The 21,038-nt window shown below is 45.8% G+C and overlaps 1 protein-coding gene across 2 annotated transcripts in view; it reads right to left on the reverse strand.

Annotated features, from left to right (window-relative positions):
- Positions 1-12,621, reverse strand: part of THRB (thyroid hormone receptor beta) — a 600,087-nt gene extending 587,466 nt beyond the window's left edge. The window contains exon 1 of one of the 2 annotated variants that reach the window (XM_085630527.1): positions 12,441-12,621. The gene's annotated coding sequence lies outside the window, so the exon portion shown is untranslated. The remainder of the gene's footprint in view (positions 1-12,440) is intronic. The other variant, XM_085630519.1, reaches the window with a different exon arrangement.
- Between the last annotated feature and the right edge of the window lie 8,417 nt (positions 12,622-21,038).

Raw genomic sequence — 21,038 nt, forward strand, 5'->3', positions numbered from 1 at the left:
CATTTAAAGTTAGGGAATCATCTTTTAGAAGGAGTGGAAGGAAGATTACCTTCAACTGTACTACTCGGTTGTCCTAGTGGCGTTTCACTGGGCGTTTAGCGGGATACGCGCTCAACCGCGAGGACGTTAAATTACCGGGGCAACCGTCAACGTGACGGTGACGGTGCGCCAATGAGCAACAGAGTAGAAAGACTCAACTACGGTCGTTCCAGCAGATGTAAGGTGTGTTTAAAAAGATTATTTAAAACAAGGGGCATTAAGTTAAAATACACCAGATGCTGGGAAATTCAAAATACAAAGGTTCATTAATACTGACGGAGATTATTCAGTGTTAAAGGATAAGTAAATGGGATCTTGAGCAGTGCTACTCCGCTATTTAACCAAATAAGGTTTTCCAGTAATGTCATATAGTCACGTAGTCGAGCCACACTGGGATTCGGTCACAGTGGATGATATTACGTACATACAAAATCAATTAGTATATTATTCACCGAATGCAGAAAAATACAAATTTACAAAACTACAAACATTAAGAATAACAGTTACATACATTAAAGAAGACAATTACATACATTGACAATAACAAAAATACCATGCCTTAGGATTAGTCAACCATTGATCCTACACAGTACTAATTGGGTGTCTATACAAAATCCTGTAGTACCATATAGTCACATGGTACAGCCGTACTGCAACAATAGGTATGTGCCTACAGAATCAGTTAGTGCATTCTGATGGATACAGAACAGAAGAACCATCAATACATTGATATCACAATCGGTCACATGGGCGATGAAATAGATGTCAATAAGATCAATAGTGTGGGTTCACTAATTGGAGCAAAAACCAATTCCCAATAAGTAGATGCAAGCTTAGTGAAAAGATTACCCATTGTTCATAATGGAGACCTGCTTATTGATTTCCTCAAATTCATTCAGACCTTTCGTGATCGTGTCTAAGGAATGTATCCATCTACATTCACGTTTATTGAGTATGCCGATGAAGTCACCTCCTCTAGGGTTGGGCTTGACCTTCTCAATAACCCACCATCTTAGGCTTTCTGCATTACGTTGGAGACTCGTGAAGTGTTCTACCAAAGGTTGCACCCGGTGTCTTACAGCGTATACGGCTGCAATGCTGTAAAATCCGACATTTCACTTTCTGAATCGTCTGGCCTACATACATCAAGTCGCACGGACAGACAATCGCATATATGACTCCTGATGTATTGCAATTGCTAAAATTCTTGAGTGTATGTGTCTGGTTGTTATGTGAAAATTCATTGGTGTCTTTAGTCAATGGGAACGCTTTGCATGATCCACATTTATGGTGTCCCCTAACGGCAGGGATACCCCATTAAGTGGTCTGGCAAGTGGTCAGAGATATGGGTAGTAAGGACTTGACCAAATGGTCCCTTATATGTTTGCCTTTTCTAAACGCATGTAGGGGAGTTGGTATATCACCCAATTCATCAGACACTAGATGCCAGTGTTGATTAATGGCCTTTTTGATGGCATTACTTTTAGTGCAAAAGGAAGTGACACATACCAAGCGTTCCTCTTTGGTATTTGTACTTGATTTAGGATTGATTGATTGATTGATTGAGGTACTTATAGAGCGCAGCTATCACCCTACGGGCATCTTGGCGCTTGCATTGGGAACCCATCCTGGTTTTTCCCTGTAAGATAACCCGTACTGGGCATCCCCAAGGTGAAAGCCAGGCATCCCGCCGCGGGGGGCCGTTGTGGAGATTAAGCAGGCTTGTTGCCCAGAGCTGCATAGTGTGAACTCGTGCTTAGAGTGGGCACCGAAGCGAGAATTATCGAGTCCGTGAACAATTGGGTTCTGGACCCTGCCGCGTCGGGAATCGAACCCAGGTCCCGGGTCTGATGTCTGCTTCAGGGTATGCCTCCTCTAACCAGTGAGCTACACTTCTCCAGAAGTCAGAAGGAATTCCCTATAGTTGTGCCATGCACGTTTCCGTGCTTTTTTTAGAAGTCTGATGGGATAACCACGGTCAAGTAATCTGACTAGAAGACCTGCTGATTCATCAAAGTAATCTTCCTTTTTGGAACAATTCCTGCGTAACCTCAGGAATTGACCAAAGGGTAGATTATCCCTGAGGTTACGGGGGTGATGGCTTGAGTATCGCAGGAGTGTGTTCCGCTCACTGCTCTTCCTATATAGGCAAGTATATAATTTGCCCGATTCTGATTTTATAGTAATACCAAGGAAGTTAATAGCTTCTCTATTAGAATCAATCGTAAATTGTATGTCAGTAGAACATGTGTTTAACCCCATTGATGGAATTTTTGGAGCTCTTCCTCCTCACCTCGCCAGATAATTAAAACGTCATCAATATAACGACGCCAAAGTTCTATACACTCCCTATACGGGTTCAGTTCACTGAGGACAAAATGATGTTCATATTCATTCATATAAATAATAGCCAGATTTGGGGCAAAGTTTGCCCCCATCGCTACGCCTTTGGTTTGTACAAAGAATTGACCCTGAAAGATAAAATAATTTTTAGTCATGGCAATTTTAAGTAATGCGATAACAAATTCAGTGGGAACTGTATGTGGTGCAGGTCTAGTATTAAGTGCTGACTCCATACATATGAGTGCTAGTTGTTGAGGAATGTTGGTATATAGGGACGATATGTCCATTGTCGCAAGCGATTGGGTATTGGGATCAAAGGAGTATCCATCCACTAGTTGTATCGTCTGCATTGTGTCTCTTAGATAGGTGGTGGTCTTCTCTGCAATAGGTTTCAGGAACACATCGATGTATTTACATAATGGTTCTAAAATAGAACCACATCCCTAAACTATCGGTCTTCCTGGGGGGTCCTGCATCAGCTTGTGTATTTTCGGGAGGGTATATATTGTGGGTAATCTAGGGTGTTTGTTATTCAGGTATTCGTGTTCCAACTTACTTAAATATCCATCCTCCAGAGCCTCTCTTGTCACAATGCTTATGATCCTGCTTAAATCTTGTGTGGGATCTTTACTCAGTTTAGAATAATTGCCATCAACAGTCAACTGTGATAAAATCTCTTTCTTGTAGTCCTCTGTATTTTGTAAAACAATAGCACCACCCTTTCCGCGGGTTTGATCACTATGTTGGTATTCCCTTTCAAAGATTCTAGAGCTTCACGTTCTTGTTTGCTCACATTGTATTTTACATATTCCCGCTTGGATAATATGCTATCAATGTCCCTCATTACAACTTGCTCATATGCCAAAAGTTTATGCGGCATCCGATGCGCTGGAGGGTTAAACTTAGACGGTGGACGGTGATTGACAACCGGTTCACTTGTAATCTACTCAATATTCTCTTGGTCACTACGTTCTACGATTTCCTTCTCACTCACTCACCCTCTAGCACTCTTGCTATATGCACGTTCCCTCTCAACCAAAATCAGTCTGCCCCACTCACTGTTTCTTGGGGGATGTTGGCAGCCATGACCAGCCTCCTTGGGGTCAGTCCGCAGGATTTCCACCACCTGGGCCTTCAGTTTATACCCCCACCCCCCTCAACCCACCTTAAAGATGACAGCAGTCTTTCTTACCAGTAGTCCCCTTTCACCTTTCGGCCCTTCCCTGAAGCTAGTGGTCATTTAGGTATCAATCATATTTATTCAATTAAACAAGGCGACATAGCAGTCCATCGGAAACTGTCTTATCCGCCATCATTATCGTAATGGATACGTGGCCTCTGGCAGACCTTAGCTTTGGAAAGTTATCCCATGACCAGTTAGGTACATATTTTGACAAGATTTGATGACCTTTGATACATATTCTTACTGAACTGAGACGGTTGCGATATTTATCACCACATTTAGAGAGTTCCAACAATTCAAACTGCTTTTAACAGTATGCAATATGGTCTTTCTATGTTGAGTACAAGAGCTTCATCTTTCATATTTGTGGGACATCCCCTTGCTTCATATATCAGTGTCTCAAATATGAAACCTTTGTCATGTAGATCAAAGTGTTCCCAATGTAAACCAGTCAAACAGTCAACCATAAGGACAAGGCACCTGCTCATACCACATTGTGTCTGTGCAACTAAATTACTAGCGAGCAGCCTCCATTTTGGAAACCTCTAACAACAGTAGAATGAGACAATGAAACTTTGCCTCATCTAATTAATTATTGCTAAAGATGACTTTACATTTGCACATGTCATATCAGTGCTTGGATATATAATATCTGTGCCCCACACGTTCAGGTCAAACTACTCTGACCTGGTGCTTGCACTTTGAAAAGGCTATTCTCTTTGCACCCCCCAAGCCTATGCCTCCAGCCCGTGTTGCCATGGCAAACCAATCTACTCAGTCAGACAGTCAGTCAAAAGATTATTTATTTAGACCATTGGTCTTTAACCCCTTCGCCGCAGCACGAATTTTGCCGCGGCGCCGGGGGGTTTCGGGGTGAGCGCAGCGCCGCCATACTCGTGACGGAACCACTCCATCATGAGCCACGGGCGTGCTGTGCTCATGACGGAGTGGTTCCGTCACGACTCCGCCCGCTTGCATTGTTCGCCGGCACAGGCGGGGAATCAGCGCCGCGTGGGCGGAGCGGCCGCAACAGCCGCGGCATGACGGAACCACTCCGTCATGAGCACGCGGCGCCCGTGGCTCATGACGGAGTGGTTCCGTCATGAGCAGGCAAGGGGTTAAACAAGGACGAACGTCCAAGCATCATACATAGCAACGATTTAAAAATCAGCTCCAGTTAAAAACTTTCTCAAGACATATAAAATACTACCACTATATTAAATATCCATCTAAAAGAAGTACATTCTATCTCACATTTAAATTCCAAATAACATTCATAAAAACTGGTGTATTTTCCATACTAATGCTGCAACGTCTACTCTACACATTTTTAAGAACATTTTAAATGCAAGTATAAACTTCCCTAATGCACATGCTACATCTAAGGCATGCATATCTAATAGCAGATCTCCTGCCTGTTCCCGATTCCTAACCTCGTATTTTAGGAATATTGGACGTAGCCACAATTTTCGTGCATCAAGAACATATAGACAGTCCAATAAAATGTGCAAAATGTTGCATTGTGTCCCTATATTGCAGGTGCACTTCACTTCTGGGTCAATCATAACCCTCATCATCCTATCATTCTCATAACATGGATTAATCCCAGTCCTTATCTTTAATAATTCTCTCCTTATCCAGCGATTGGGAAGGAAATCCAGGTACGGGAATTGTTGGCAATTATGCCAAGATTTTAACATAAAATGTACGGATCTTTTCTCTTCCAAGTATTGCCTATCCGTGGCCCATGATATTTCTTTCCCTGCTGTCCTAAGTTCCGCCTTACTTATAGTCAAATGGAGGTTCTGCTGGCTTACATCAACCATCAAAACCCTACACGCCATAGTCACTATTTCTATAACCCCCTTTGCCCACTTCATTTCACTCTGTAGGATCTCACATTTACACCAAGAAGATACTTTTTGCCCCTCTTCACTGCCCAGGCATTGCCAGAACCTTATTAGTGCCATGGTTGCCATTTTCTCCCATGAGACCATACCTGTTTTTAGTCTTATGGCCTGTATCATGGAGGAACTAGGCAGTATTTCCAAAAAGGGGGGGAACCTAGGGCCTTTTGTTCTAGGTCCAGCATACAGGCCCGTGGCTAAGGTATACAAGGTGGTATGCAGTTCCTATTGTGAGTCGCAGGTAGTTATATAGGTCTTGAAAGCACACATGTTGGTGTACAATCAGAGTGCAGGAGAAAGATTTCCTCCTTTCGGCAAAAGACCCTCACACACCCAGCCAGCTAGGTGTCTTGCTTCGTTATCGGGTCTGCTCCTTATCGGGTCGGCGCTGCAATGCCCGATCGGCACCTGTGATTGGGCCTTCTTGGCGGAGATCTTTATTCCTTTTTGCCGTATGGTGCAGTGCATGTGAGGGCCCTTTTGTTAGGGTAGGTGTGGTGGTGTGAAGGGGTATGAGATTAAAACAGGAGAAAGTGGTCCACTCAAAACAATTTTAATGAAATGTGGCCACTACCCTGATTCTGTGAGGTCCAGGGCTTCTTTCGCAAAGTACGCCACAAAGCCTTTTTTCAAGATAAACCACTGCCACAAGGGGGCGATTCTGGGCTACACAAACCCTCTGCATTTACACCCAACAGTAGCATGGTCCCTAATGAAGTTTTGACGTTTAAGCAAGCTGTGCTGAAAGACTTGAACAGCATGACCACCTCTGCTCCCTTTCACAACTTGGAGCAGACCAGATGATGAAGCAAAACACCTAGCTGGCTGAGTGTGTGAGGGTCTTTTTCCGAAAGGAGTAAATCTTTCTCCTGCACTCTGATTGTACACAAACATGTGTGCTTTCAAGACATATATAACTACCTGCGACTCACAATAGGAACTACATACCACCTTGTTGTATACACTAGGAACTAGGTAGTGACAGAAAATTTGTTTACACATTTTCCTTCTTCAACATCCCACTTCCTCTTACCACTTAAAAATAGCAGTTCAGAGCCATATAAAAACAAGGGGGGGGGGGGGGGTGGCGGGGGAGGTACCATAGCCCATAGGCATTCAGGACAGGTCTATCCGTCATTTCTCCATAGGAAGCATTAAATTTCCTCAGGCCACTAACCGAGGTTAGGGCCTGATTTCTTAGTGCATCCTGATGAACTTTCCACCTCATAGATTTCTCGAATCAGATTCCTAGATATTTATACTCATTAACTTTCTCGAATTTTTAGGAGTCTAAGACCCACTTGAAAATCTTCTTTTTGCCGAAGCAGAGAATCTTTGTTTTTTCCAGGTTTACTATTGATTTCTTTCGGCTACAGTAATCCCCAAACTCTTTGAACTTTCTCTGCAGACCTCTCTCAGTTTGGTCCATAATCACCAAATCATCTGCGTAAAGTAAGCATGCGATATGTTTTCCGTCTATTTTTGGGCTGGCCCCCCTCACCGATCTCAAAGTGGCGGGCAAGTCTGCTACTCAGTCCTTTGTTCTCATAGCTTCCCTTGGTGTGCTTGTTTTAGTAGTAGACGGTATGGGATAGCCTTTTGTGAAAAGATGATGGTAAATGTATACAATTGAAATAGAGAAAGGCCAATGTGGAAGACAGGCACATAATGTCAATACAGGCTGAATGGCACACAACTGTGGAGAGGGACTCGGATGCTTTACCTGGGATCCTCTGTTTTTTAATAGAATCATACGTTTACTGTTTGTAGACGCAGTCATGTCAGTCAGGGGCCTCAACAGTTCTGCGGCTCCTTGCACTTAACCTTGCATGAAGCCTCACAGCTCTGTGAAGTCCTGTAGAGGGCGACAGGTCATCCAATTTTTTTTTATTTCTTTATTTCGTTTTTAACATTTAAGTGGCCAGGGACATTTTAACTTACGATGTCCCTGGCCACATTCATGTCTGAGGCCTGTTGCAGTTGCATCTAGTGCTGTTTTAGTTTGTCCTCCGCCCGCATTCCTTCAATTTTGCAGGCACTTTTTTCAAAATCGCTGCATTCTTACAAAAGTGCCGATTTCGCAGCATATCGCGAAATCCTGCAGGGTCTGACTAAGACCCCATGTCCAATACTACGGGGCATTATTTTGTGTTGCACCACTAGTCTTGGGATCTAACACCTGAAGTAGTCCGTGCTTTTCACGCTGCTCAAATGGATTATGAGGCTTGACTACAGAGTTGCAGAACCCCTCCACCTGCCCCCCCCTCCCAGGCAATGAGTGGCAAGATTTTCCAGCTTTCTTCAGATACAGGTGGAATACCAAGGTTTGAAGGGCTCCAGATCAGTGCTTAATTTGAGCCCGTTGTTTCCGGTGCTCAGCACTGGCACTTAATTGTCAATACCGGAGCTTGTGACAGTCTGCCACATGGTGGCGCTCTCTGGCTGAAATAGAGATGGCCACAACAACAGGTAATCATTAATTCAATCTCCATTAAAAATGACTATTACCTGCTACCCAAGCCATTCTTACAGCTTTGGAGGTCTGAAATAATCAGAGTTGTCACACTTGTAGGAGTGTGACGGTTAGTAATTGTGTTGTTACTATCATTGGCAGCATAGCAGGGGCAATGTGTGGTGTAAGCTGCAGTGGCCTCCGGACGAGAGCTCTGGCACTTAAAAAAAAAAAATCTTATTTTTACAAACTAAGCACTGCTCCAGACACTGGGTTCTCGGCAACCGAGGGTAAGATTTCTGGTAACTCAAGAAAGAGTTGAGGCAAAACACTTATTTTGGATTAACGGGGTATTAAAAATGTCGATGACTAGATCCAGTGTCGGGTGACCTTGACAGCAGAGGTGGGCGAGCCAAGTAATTAACAGGGAGAGCCGAGCCAAGGGCCTAGCTCGGCTCTAGCCGGTGAAAATGCTTGTCATGTAAATCATGCAACACACATCATGTGCAAATATGATAAAGTCTCTTCAAAATTAAAAAAAGTGCATCTCTTTACCATGTTGCAGCATTTCACCTTAGAACTTTGGAATATATCACTGCACTGAGAGGTATTCATTTAAAGTTTTTAAACATGAACTTAGAAACATCCCTGCTCCACGTTTTCCTTTACAACAAAACCATTTGTGAACTGTGAGGCAAGACAGTTGTCACGTGTATCAAGTACATGGACTAAATTCTAATTATATGTGGAACAATATTAGTCTATTAAATCAAAGCAGGTTTCTCTCCAGCACGTATCCTGCACTTATTTGAATGTGTTCTCATATGCAATAATGAACAAAAAGTGAGACACAGTGTCATCTAATATTTGCCCAGGATCACAACATTTGGTCAACGTTGGATTGAGCCCATGTTCTCTGGTTTCACTTTGTCCAATTCAGCCACCAGATGAGCTTTCACTTTCTTATGCTTTACATCAAGTTTAATGTTTATCTTTAATTCTTGGTGGGTGGCAGACAGAAGCCATATGAAAAGTCAGATCATTTTGGGCTCAAGGGTACCTGGCTCGAGCCTTCAGTGGCTCATGCACCCCTAGTCAGTGCTTTAAATGGACCGGTACTGTCCAGTATGCAGTACCGGCACTTTTTTATTTTGAGAGGGAGAGTACCGGCACTTCTCAAGAGAAATGCAATAACTTTAATTGGAGAGCACCTGCACTTCTCAGAAACATTTCCATTTCAAGCACTGCCCCTAGTCGACACTCGTACATCCAATGTTGAGGCAATAACACAGGCAGGCAGGGATGGCAAGGTACTGAAGGCTGCGAGGCCAGGGAAGACATGGCTTGGCAGTTCGGACTGGACTGTTCCCATGAGGCACAGGGTCAGACTGATTTGCATATAGCCAAGTCTGAACTGGGGTGGTGGAGTGAGCTAAAGAATGATGATGGATTAAACCCAGATCAGTTGACTGGGGGTGAGTGTTTGATTTGCTCAAACGCTCTGTCCATCATTCCCTTTGGTATCGCCAGATACTGGACACAGGCAAGGATAGCCAGGTACTGGAGGCTTCCAGGCCTGGTTGACCAGGTACTAGACACAGGCAGGGATCCCCTCCCCTCCCTCCCGTGACCACCAGCTTCACAGAGCTGCTCTGTTTAAGAAGTTATACAAGTAAAAAGAGACAGGAGTGATCGAATCAACCTGTGACAACAGAAATGATTAATGGAAAACTAAGTATATTCTTCAACAAAACGACTCCATGGATGTTTCACAAACCAAAAGGCTACAAAACAAACCCGCCCCCCATTCGACAAATCACAGCAGCAGGTCGACAGAATTCTGGCCGAGTCACAAATGTTTCAGTGAAAGCAACTAGAAAATTGGCAAGACTCGGGCTGTGAGTGCGTGGGGTCGAGAAGGTTTGCATTTTTGTTCCAACTCTAGAGTCACCTGCTGTGTGCAGGGATCGTACAGAAAGTACAGTGCCTTCGTCTGGCATAAACCGGAATAGGGGACACAACCCTCGTCATTTTCAACCCTCGAAACTCGCGTGTTCGCCACTGGGCCAGCGCCTTAGTCTGCACTTTTAAAATTATCTCTACTGACATACCAAGCTTTAAACCACAATACCACTTCTGTCGCAAAAGCACAGCACGTGGGCGTCGAGGCGGCTAAGTTCTTGCACGCTAGAAACATAAAGGCAGGCCTTGGCAGCGCCCGCTGGATTTGCCTTCTTAAATTGCATCAGATGTAAACATGCCTTTCAAGAAATAGTTATTTTTTCAGTTCTCTTGAAAGGGGCTGGCGCTGTACACAAAATTGAAAGCAAATGCTCGAAGCTTTAAATCGCTTCCTACAGCTATCTGGCTTGCTTCTAAGCGCTCTAGCTTGCACGTGCATCAGGTGGGGATATCACAAACCCAACATGTCCTCGTAGATCCCACAAGCCTCCTCTTTGCACTATGTCTCATCGGCGCTGTACCCAGAGCCGCTCGTTACTACCCCGCGTTCAATTCTGGTACTCTAAACTCCCAATGAATGAACCATCCGATAGCGCTTCCTTCCTCATACAGGATATGGCTTCTCTAGCCCCTTACAGCACCGCTGGTCCTTGCACTGACACCGGCCCTTGCCCACTCCAAATGCACAGGCAGCCCCGCCACTCCCCCCCCCCCACCGGACATGTCCCTGCGCCTTAAGTTAGAAAGGGTCTGGTGGTGACGCCATCACGTGCGGATTGAGGAGTTCAAGAAACCAGCTGATGGGACGGCTGATCACCAGACTGCACCCCTTAATGAACACAGAATACTGCCGTAACAAGACGGACAATTCCAGCTATGCCCCAGACAGCTAATGTCTCCACTGACGGGACATTCCTCGCACTGCAGGGCATTCTCTTCCACTGACAGCGGACTCTATGCCCCTGGCAGGTAATGTCTCCACTGATGGGCCATTCCCCACACCGCAGGGCATTCTCTTTACAGACAGGATGTGTACCTACTGAAGCAGCGATTCCAGCCCAGCGCTCTAACAGTACATTCCCTTGCACTGGCAGCTAATGTCTCCTCTGACGGGGCACTGCCCACACTGCAGGGCATTCTCTTCACTGACAGGATATGTACCCAATGAAGCAGTGATCCCAGCGCTCTAACAGTGGATCACCCCACTGACAGCGCATTCCCTTCCACTGACAGCGCACTCTATGCCCCTGACAGCTAATGTCTCCACTGGTGGGGCATTCTCTTTACAGACAGGTTGTGTACCCACCGAAGCAGCGACTCCAGCCCAGCGCTCTAACGGTGGATGGCCACCGGCCCGCCATTGTTTCTTTCACTGACATGGCATTCACCCACTGATAAAGCCTTACCCTTCCCTCTTACGTGGCATTCCCCCACTTGCAGGGCATTGCCCTCCCTACCGAGGGGGCACTCTCCACACTGTCAGGCATTCAATGCACTTTCGGGGCACTTTCGGGGCATTCTCCCACGTGCAGAGCAACGACCTCCCACTGACAAGGTTCTGGTACCCGCAGGGCATTGCCATCACCGCTGGCAGGGCAGTCTCCACGCTGCCAGGCATTCCTGGCACTGGAGCGGTAGTGATGAAACTAGGGGGCTATTCTCCCCCCTGACACGGCTTTCCCGCAATTGCAGGACACTGTTGACACTGACGGGCATTTCCGCACGTGCAAGACATTGCCCTCCCACTGACAAGGCATTCACCCACAGATCAGGCATTCTGGGACTCGCAGGACCTTGCCCTCCCACTGACATGGCATGCCCTCGCTGATCAAGCAATCTCCCTCTTGCAGGGCACAGCCCTCTCCACTGTCGGGACACTTTCAACACTGGCGGAGCATTCCACTGATGACGCGGTTCCCTCCACTGACATGGCAGTCTCCCCCCTGCAGGGCACTGCTGACACTGAGGGGCATTCTCCTATTTGCAGCACACTGCCCTCCCCACTGACATGGCAGTCTGCCCCCTGTAGGGCACTGCTGACACTGAGGGGCATTCTCCTATTTGCAGCACACTGCCCTCCCCACTGACATGGCAGTCTGCCCCCTGTAGGGCACTGCTGACACTGAGGGGCATTCTCCTACTTGCAGCACACTGCCCTCCCCACTGACATGGCCTTCCCTCACTGATCAGTGATCAGGCATTCTCCCATTGCCCTCTCCACTGACGGGGCACTTTCAACAGTGTCGCAGCACTGCACGGATGACGCAGCCCTCGCCACTGACAGGTCAGTCTCCCCCTTGCAGGGCATTGCCGACACTGACGGTTACTCTCCCACTTTTAGGACACTGCCCTCCCCACCGACGATGCAGTCTCCCCCTTGCAGGGCAGCGCTCTCCCCACTGACAGGGCACCCTTCCTAGCAGACAGCGCTCCCTCGGTGACAGCGGCGCCCTCTCCTTCCCCGCCCCTGGCTGGACACTCCTGACTGACAGCCTCCCTCCTCCGCGGCCCCAGCTGTCAGTGACGGGACACCGCTGGCGCGAGCTCCGCTCACCTGACAGGTGCGCCCCGGGGGTTCTCGCGCACACCGCTCTCGCCGCTGCAGTTAGCTCTCCTGCTGCTGGAGTTGTTGGTCTCGCGCTACTGTCCTGGGCTGACCCCTCAGGAGCCGCGGCGCGCGCTGGGGGCACGTGCTCGCGCTCCCTTCGCACGAGACGGAGGGAGAAAACTGGGAGGGAGTGCTAGCGACATTGAAGAGGGACCAAGTCATTGCTGAGACACCGCCCTCAGCCCGCGGGCCATCTCACAGCGCAGTTTCATATCCCGCACACAATAAAACAGATAATACGGAGTCAAATCAAAATTTTAATGATATTTTTATTTGTATTTACATATAATTTAGTAAGAGTATTCCTAATCGTTCAATACTGTTAAATGTAATGAGCACCTTTCTTCATGCGATTCTTTAGTAGAATACATATCTCAATGTAGTTAATAATTATGTAACAGGCAAAGGTGTAGTATTAAAGGAGAAGTGTTCAACGGCATTGGAGTTATGAACACCGCTGCCTTTTCCAAGATGGCCGCTACATTGTGTAGCTTCCTGCGGGGGCCTGCAGCGGGTTCACCTTCTCTGTCTGGCTCACCTCACACGCAGTTCAAGCACACGTAGAGGCCTGGGATGCTCGGCTGTCTGCACGCTTTTCCCGGGCACCAGGGCGGTCCCCGCGGGGGAGCCGAGCCTGCTCGCACGCAGAGCTGTCTGAACACTCTCGCGCCGCTGTCTGAAAACACAGTCCAGGGGCTTAGCCCCCCTCTGAACACAGCCTAGAGCTGCACACACCATGCATTTATAATTCACGGTGATAATGTATTCATCCAACTACCGTGGGAAATCGACATAGCCCATAAGGGGGCGTAGTGGCATTGGGCTGGGGCGGAGCTAAGTCTCCCGTGCCAGGCAGGCAGGAGGCTGATCCAGCGGAATGCCTCTGGCAAAAACCCATGAAGCATTGCGTAGGCTTAGTTACTTTCAAACTTTATTGGATCCCTGCCATCGTTTGCAAATTATTTACTGGAAGAAGGGCGCAATAAAAGAAAGGGGTACTGTAGAGAAGGCGCTGCTTCCCCGTGTACTCCCTATATACTGTAGCAACTTTGTTTTCACAACAGTGTGTGGCAAGCCTTCTTCTGTGCTGCTGCTAATTGGATGTTTTCGTTTGTGCTTTTTCCCGCCACCTCACTATTTTCACCTAGCAGGAGTCGCAACTTATATTTATAATTTAGCGGATTCTCTTTTCAAACTCCCACCAAAACTACATCTCATCGCTGTGTCTTGGTTGTGAGAGTGGACAAGAACGTGGACGTAATCTGCAATAAATTCGTGTTGCATTGGAAAGAGAGAGAGAGAGAGAGAGAGAGAGTTTTTCTGTTTCCCGTATGTGGTCACATACCCTGCATTTGATCATTGTGTTAAGTGATTTTTATTTTCATTTAGGGTTCTGCAAGATTGCAGACGTTCAACGAAGTGTAACTATTAATGCACGATAACTTGCCGATAAATCTCATTATGCTTCGTTCTAACTGCCTGTCGCAATCATTACTTTTCAATATACTCCACCTCAACCAGGAGAAAAAAACAGGGAGGGGGAGGGTAACCACCCACCATACAGCAGTATAACCACCCTCTTTCACACATCACTTCCTGACCATAGCAACCCACATGAAGGACAGCTCGGGGGGGGGGGAGAGGAGGGAGGGCATGGTGGGTTGCAATGACTGAAGGGACTAAGTATAGTGAGATTTGCTGGTTCATAAACGGGCACTATCCCCACGTCCCCTGTCATCATCCCATATTTTTTAGGCTTGCCCAAGTAAAAGCTGGTCTTCACGCCCAACCCAACAAGCATTTACAATGCAATGGTCTCGGCATTGTTAAAGTTAGAGCTATTGGCATTGCTCATGACATTATTTTTGTTTTTGGTTTTAAAACATCTCTCTCTCTCACAAAAATAAGACTTATTTTTGTGAGAGAGAGAGAGAGATGTTTTAAAAACAAAAACAAAAATAATGTCATGAGCAATGCCAATAGCTCTAACTTTAACAATGCCGAGACCATTGCATTCTAAATGCTTGTTATATTTCTCAATGACTAAAATACATTTCTACTTGGAGATCCCACTTCACCCATTAATCTGCAGACGGACCCTACCGAGCATCACCATGGAAACACGTTAAATGTGCGTGTGTTGTACCAGGTTGGCAGAGACATTTCTTGGTATGAGCAAAGTGGGCATTGGACTCTGTGCTGCTTTAAAAAACATACACGTTTTACAGCTGGAAAAACACCATGGAGGGCAGACCTTGCCACCAAGTGGGCACTCTCTTTTTATGAATCTGTCACCACCTCCTTTGACTAACTGGTAACTGTATAATGATTTGCGACCACACTGTAGTCGTAAAGCATTGGTAGATTGCACACCGAAGCACAATTTGGAAGAAACACCTATTTTACGCCCCTTCCAAATTGCGGTTTCCTGTGGGTCTCAAAACCTATTTCACGAGTTGGAAAATATTTTCCGACTCGTAAAATGGATTTCATACATTACAAAAAGCAATTTTACGAACGTAAACCCAATGACTTAGAAAATGCAGGGTTTACAATGGCCAAATCTTTTAGTATGTCTGGCCCTAACTCTGGAACTGCAAATCCTCATTCTTTGACGGAGGAGTGGGAATTTCTATGCACGAAATAAAAAAGTGAGCTGCGGGGTTTTTTCAAGGTAAAAAATTGTACACATTTCAATATTAACAACATTAAAAGCATTACTGTGAAAACAACAGCACCAATGTAATGCAACATGCAAAGGACTTAATCAAGCACTCTTTTGATGTATAGAATGACTCCTTAATTTTGAATAGATTCACTTTATAACATAATACATTAATTTAATCTTTAATACCATATAGTATGTCAACAAAACTTGTTTATGTACAGACCATATACTGCACGACAAGACTCTGCACATAAAAAAAACAACAAAACTTCTAACACTCAGCCAACACGACTCAGAGAGGCCAGTACATGGCACCCTCTGCCACACTTCATGACAGAACATTCAAAACCAATCAGATTCTCACGACTTCGATGGAGCCGTGTACAGACTCCACTAGCGCTACTAGACCTTACCAATAGTAGAATGTCTGCTACACAAAACTGAAGGCCAACAAGGGTAAACCAGAGATAGAAGGCATGAAGGCGAGACGCGTCGGTGCTCAAAGTTGTTCCACACAAGCATTCAAATGGATGGATGTGAGCAAAAGAATAAATCACATGACCTTATACGCACAAATATCCTATTTTGTGCTACAGTGTTGTCTTTGGAACAGAAAACAACCGAGTCAAACAACTGGTGTACATGTTTATACATCAACTTCGTTTCAACCCAGGATAATAAACTGCGGCAGAAAAGGTTTAGTTTGAAAAAAAATCGTTAGTGAGCATTTTCTAAAAACTTCTTGTACAGTGAAACATACAAATATTTTCCGAAGAGATCAATAGGATTCCTAAGGAAAGGGAAATAGATTCCTGAAATGGAAACACTGGTAAATATTGAAACATTTAATAGTTTTTGATAGCAAAGTTAAGTGTATATGAAATTGCTTACGGTTAATGCATTTCAGAAAATTGGAGGAATCCCATGAGAGAGCTTCTTTTGATGACAGAAGTGCTTTGAGAAGAAGTCAACAAAAAAGGGCTGGATTGAATGTTTGAATTAATCTCAGCAACTGGTAATTACTCGGGGTGGCATCCCTGTCCATCATTATTTTGCACACCATGGCACCTCAGTTTGGACCCAATTCATATGCAAATCAGTCTTGACCCTGCTCCAAATAGACGCAGTCCAGCTCAAACTGCCAGGCCGAAAAATGTGAGCCCGCATGACATATATAAAAATACCTAATGATATGAAAAAGATTGCATATATAGGTTTCAGGCGAGGGGGTGCGGTGGGCGGGTGGATCTAAAAGGATTTACCCAGATTGACTAAAAGCCTGATTAGAACCCAGGTGCCAAAATCAGCAGTTTAGTCTATCCAATGGCTTACAACTCTAAAGTGGGCCAAGAGGCCATTTAAATAGGTTGGTTTTGCGCTATAAAATGCTTCATTAGATGAAACATTAAAATAATTGTGCTTTACCTTAACGTAAAAATATTTAAGTGCAAATGGCTAATCATGCTAGGTACATAGTTAAAGGTGACGGGTTCTTGATATGTTGGGCAGTGCGTGTTGTAAATACTCACCCCTGTATCATTAGAAAGCAATGCGTTGCAACCGTGGATTCTGTAGCCGTTATTACATAACCACAAACTTCCAAACAGTGAAACAGCAGATCCACGTATCACTGCAAACAGTTAATTTGTCTTTGCACTTGAAATAAACTCTTTCGCGCGCTCCTTTGTTCGCTCAGTTCGTGTAAACTGTATTAAGTAAAGAGGTCGCATTCTTAGGTAAATCGTGATAACAATGGCTCAGAGTCTCTTAGGGGCGCTCCTTCTTTCATGTCGGCGCCCTTCTGCTCCCACCAGTCATCAGGCCCGAAGGCGTAGCCATAAAATATAATTTGCATTGTCACTGTAGTTTGCTTTCTTTGACTGTTTTTTTCCAATCCTCTTTTTTGCCCCCCACAAAACAGAAATCCTAGACCCCATAAATACCTTGCACGGTCCCCTTTTTAACTGTCAGGTAATTACACACAGTTCCTTGATAATTTAACCCGTCAAAGGTTGTCTCATTACTTTGTTCCTTTGGGTAGCGTCTCCCGCTTTGTGTCTGATGAACACTAAACAGGGCCGATATTAACTGTCAATTAATTACACACCATTGCTCTTCACTATTTACCCGATGAAATGGGCAGGTAGGCCGCATCCCTGCCATCTCAATCACTGTCTCCCCGACAAAGGAACCAATAAAGTGAGTCACTCGGAGTCACCCGGTGTCTGGTGCGCGGAGCCGCCCCTTCCTAATTGCCCTTAGAGACGGCTGATAATACAAACTTTGAAGTGAAAATCAGCCTAATGAGCGCCATGCTGGGAGGGGAGATCACATGTCAGAGCAGTTTGCAGATGCTCGGGGGCAAACAATGCCTGTTTTCCTTTAAGAGCTGAGAAACTTACTGCAAGTCTAGGGTCCGGATTCCGGCAGAGACAGGCGCGCAGCAGGAGACCGCGGGCTCCTGTGAAATGGCGCTGCACGTCACTCTCACCCACGGCCCGCACGCTGAATGGTCAGTCAGAAAAAAGCCCTCGAGGTCTATCTAATATGGCGTCCAAAGAGAGCTTAACCTGTAAAGTATGCTTGCAGAAGAACTCCATTAAAGAGATAAGATGGCAGGCGGCAGATTCGCGTTCGATAAGGGAGTTTCCGACAGCAATTCAGGAGGAGCAATTAAAAATGCGGACGAGCCAGGCTAGAGCTGTAACAAATCGAACAAGCACACCACTGCCTTTCTCCGAGGCGAAGCAGAAATGCCTCGGAGAAAGGTAGCGGCGATTTCGGATTCGGGGGCGTGTTCTCCTCTTGCCATTGGCTGGAGGAGATAATCAGAAAAGTTGAAAAAAACACGCCCCCGAATCCGAAAAGGACAGGGCCTGTTCGGAGTGACGAAGCTCTTCTCCAATGGCTGGCCAGCATTCAAGAGGCCAGCCAATGGAGAAGAGGGGAGAAGAGGGGCGGGTGCAAGCCCCTCTTCTCCAAAACATTAAATCTCCGACTTCCGGTTCTGCCTTCGGCAGACCGGACAGTCCTCGACCTAAAAACTTGCTAGAATATTGAAAACACATTGCACAAATTATGCCAAATTATGCCTTTAATCATTGTAACAATAAAACAATCAAACTATGCATAAAATGCTGACTTTTTAGCATATTTCTCCAAATTATTCGACCTCGATACCACTCTCAATCCAAAAATGTGAACTGAGGCCCATGTACTCACTCTACAGAACTCAGCTCCCTCAATGAACTCTCTGAGCTTTATACAGGAAGCTGACACTCTTCTAGAAGCTCTACTTTGTATCCCTTCAGGCAGAGAAACAGCCAGAGAATATGCCAGCACAATACTACCCCAATGTTGCCCCCCCAACCTAAAGGGCTGGTGTCCGTTGTTATTACCATATCTGGCGGCTAATGTAGAGGAGATCCCTTGCTCAATGATTCCCCTTTCAGCCACCATTGCAACTGCTCCCTGATGAGGTGCGTACTCGGGATATTTCTCTCCCAGTCCATGGAAGATTGTTTCCAATACTTCGCCAGGTGAGCCACCAGAGGTATCATATACATTCTTGCTCTGTACCGGACTGACAACTGCTGATTCTGCTCTGATTTCCATATTGCGTCCTGAGGGTCTGGTGTAGGAATGGTCCTAGAATACAATGGAGTCTCCAGAAACTCTATCTGATATCATTTCTTCACCACCTGACAGACCTACTTGTCGAAAGTAAATTCCTCCCAACCAGCAAGGAAAAAATGTATCTTTCCTCCCACTGGATGGGGAGACAGGTTACTAGGATAGTTAGGAGTGCTGTATCTGGCCGTAGATCCATATTTTCTTTTATGCACTACATTTTCCCTAATACATTAGCCCCTTTTCCTCATATAAAAAAGAGTGCTGCTGTTTCTGTCTAGATTATCTGGCATGCTGTCCAAAAGAGTATTTGGAAAAAAGAGGCGCGAGATCCTGATCCTAAATTACCTCCAAAATGTCTAAAGGACTGCAAGTGTTTCTTTTCTTTTGAAATTCTATGTAACTTCTCCTAAAGGTCAGAGCCAAAGAGCTTGCTATCCTTAAATGGGAGTTAGTTGTAAGGCTGCTGATTTCTCCGCCACAACAGTGTGTCAGTCCTTCAAATAAAGGTATCTTTGAGCTGAGATGGTGGCACCCCCTGCAAGTCTGGAGGCCGTCACAATATCAAAGGAGATCTCAGGCAGAATCTCCACCTGTTTCTCTAAGGATTCATGAAGTTGAGAACATTCTGTATTCTCCTGAACTTCACCAAACAGGTTCTTGATGTCGGAGATTAGCAACTGTGAAGTGTTAGTCCCACAAATGCCAGGTCTCCTCGCTAAATTAAAGCTGAGTCAATTTTCTTTTCAGTCGGGTCCTTAAGAATACTCTCCTCGGCCGTAGATGTCCTGCCAACTAGACTGGCACCCAACGAGTCCACGGACACAGTTTCCATCATGGACATGCCAATGTCTTCTAACAAATAAAGCTTGGACATAGATCTAGGAACATTGATCTTGTCTGGATCCAGTGACGTAGCAAGAGGGGGCGGTCCGTCCCGGGTGGCACGAGTTTTGGGGGCAGTGACGTCCCCCTCGCTCTTACCAGTGGCCGCGAGGGGTGGAAAACACAGTAACTGATTCCCAGCACCCCCCCTGCTCTTATGACCACTGCAGGGCAGCAAATGCTGGGACTTCCACCGGCGACAAAAGGCCTAGCTACTCCACTGCCATTCCCTCTTTGAACATATCCGCAACATATTAATGAACAGGAAGACCCATGACTCCAGGCTGCTGAGATTGCCTAAGAACAGGTTCAGAAGAGGTACATGGTAACTCCTCTATAGGAAATCCCGTATTCTGGTGAACTCTGTCCAGAACCTCAGGTAGCATGATCTCCTTATCAATATACTTACCCTTTACATCGGAAGGAAGGGCATCTCCTCCTCAGCCCCAGAACTGGAACAGAAGAGTGGTTGTAGTCATTCAAGGGCTTAGAAGCCTGAGGATTATTGTCAGAGGACATGGCCTCCAGTACAATCCTTGTAATCCTGTCCTCCAAGGATTTGTCCTCCCACTTAGCCCTCTTCCTGTCTCCAGAGGGAGAAGAGGAGGTGTCAGAAAAACCTTCTCTTTCTAGAATGTTTGCCCATTCAGCAAATAAACACAGAATAAAGCCCTAAAAAACTGTCTTCAAAACATGCCTTCAGCAACTCTGATTCTGCCACCAAACAGGTATACAAGCAAATAAATGCCAAATTTCAAGATTTAAATAAACCCGTAACTTGTGTGCAACTACAGATTCAAGCGCACCTGACCTGTCAGCTGAAATCATTCCAGAGCGTGGAGAGACACATACCTTTCATGCCAGACAACCCAGCCCTCACACTTTCAAGAAAGGGACAATGTGCCTGTGCACACCATGCCAGTGTAGAAATCCAAATTAATGCACAACACCAATCGACTGCCAAGGCCCGGTGAAATCAGCCTGTTCCACAGACCCTCCAGGACAAGACCACAACCACAGGCCAGTCCTTGAAGGAAAGAGGGCGTGGCCAGAGTACTCAAATGACTCCGACATCCTCCACTAACAACATGATTTGGTCAGAGGACTCTCCATAGAAGGGGGCAGGGGCAAGTTCTACCTCCTGTCCATCTCATTCTTGACTGTAATGCCCTAAATCCCTCAGCCCAGCACAAGGGAAACCTCAGCTGATGGCATAGATTATCATTTGGTCTCTTGGATGTGGACTTGCTGCTGATGACGTCTGCAGAGTGACACATCGGTCACTGGTGTATTTGAAAGAGAGTAGGTCTCCGACAGCACATTTCTTTCACACCTTCCGCTGAAATTTGAAATGGCCAGAA

This window comes from Triturus cristatus, chromosome 10 (genome assembly GCF_964204655.1).
Source record: "Triturus cristatus chromosome 10, aTriCri1.1, whole genome shotgun sequence".
Lineage (NCBI taxonomy): Eukaryota > Metazoa > Chordata > Amphibia > Caudata > Salamandridae > Triturus > Triturus cristatus.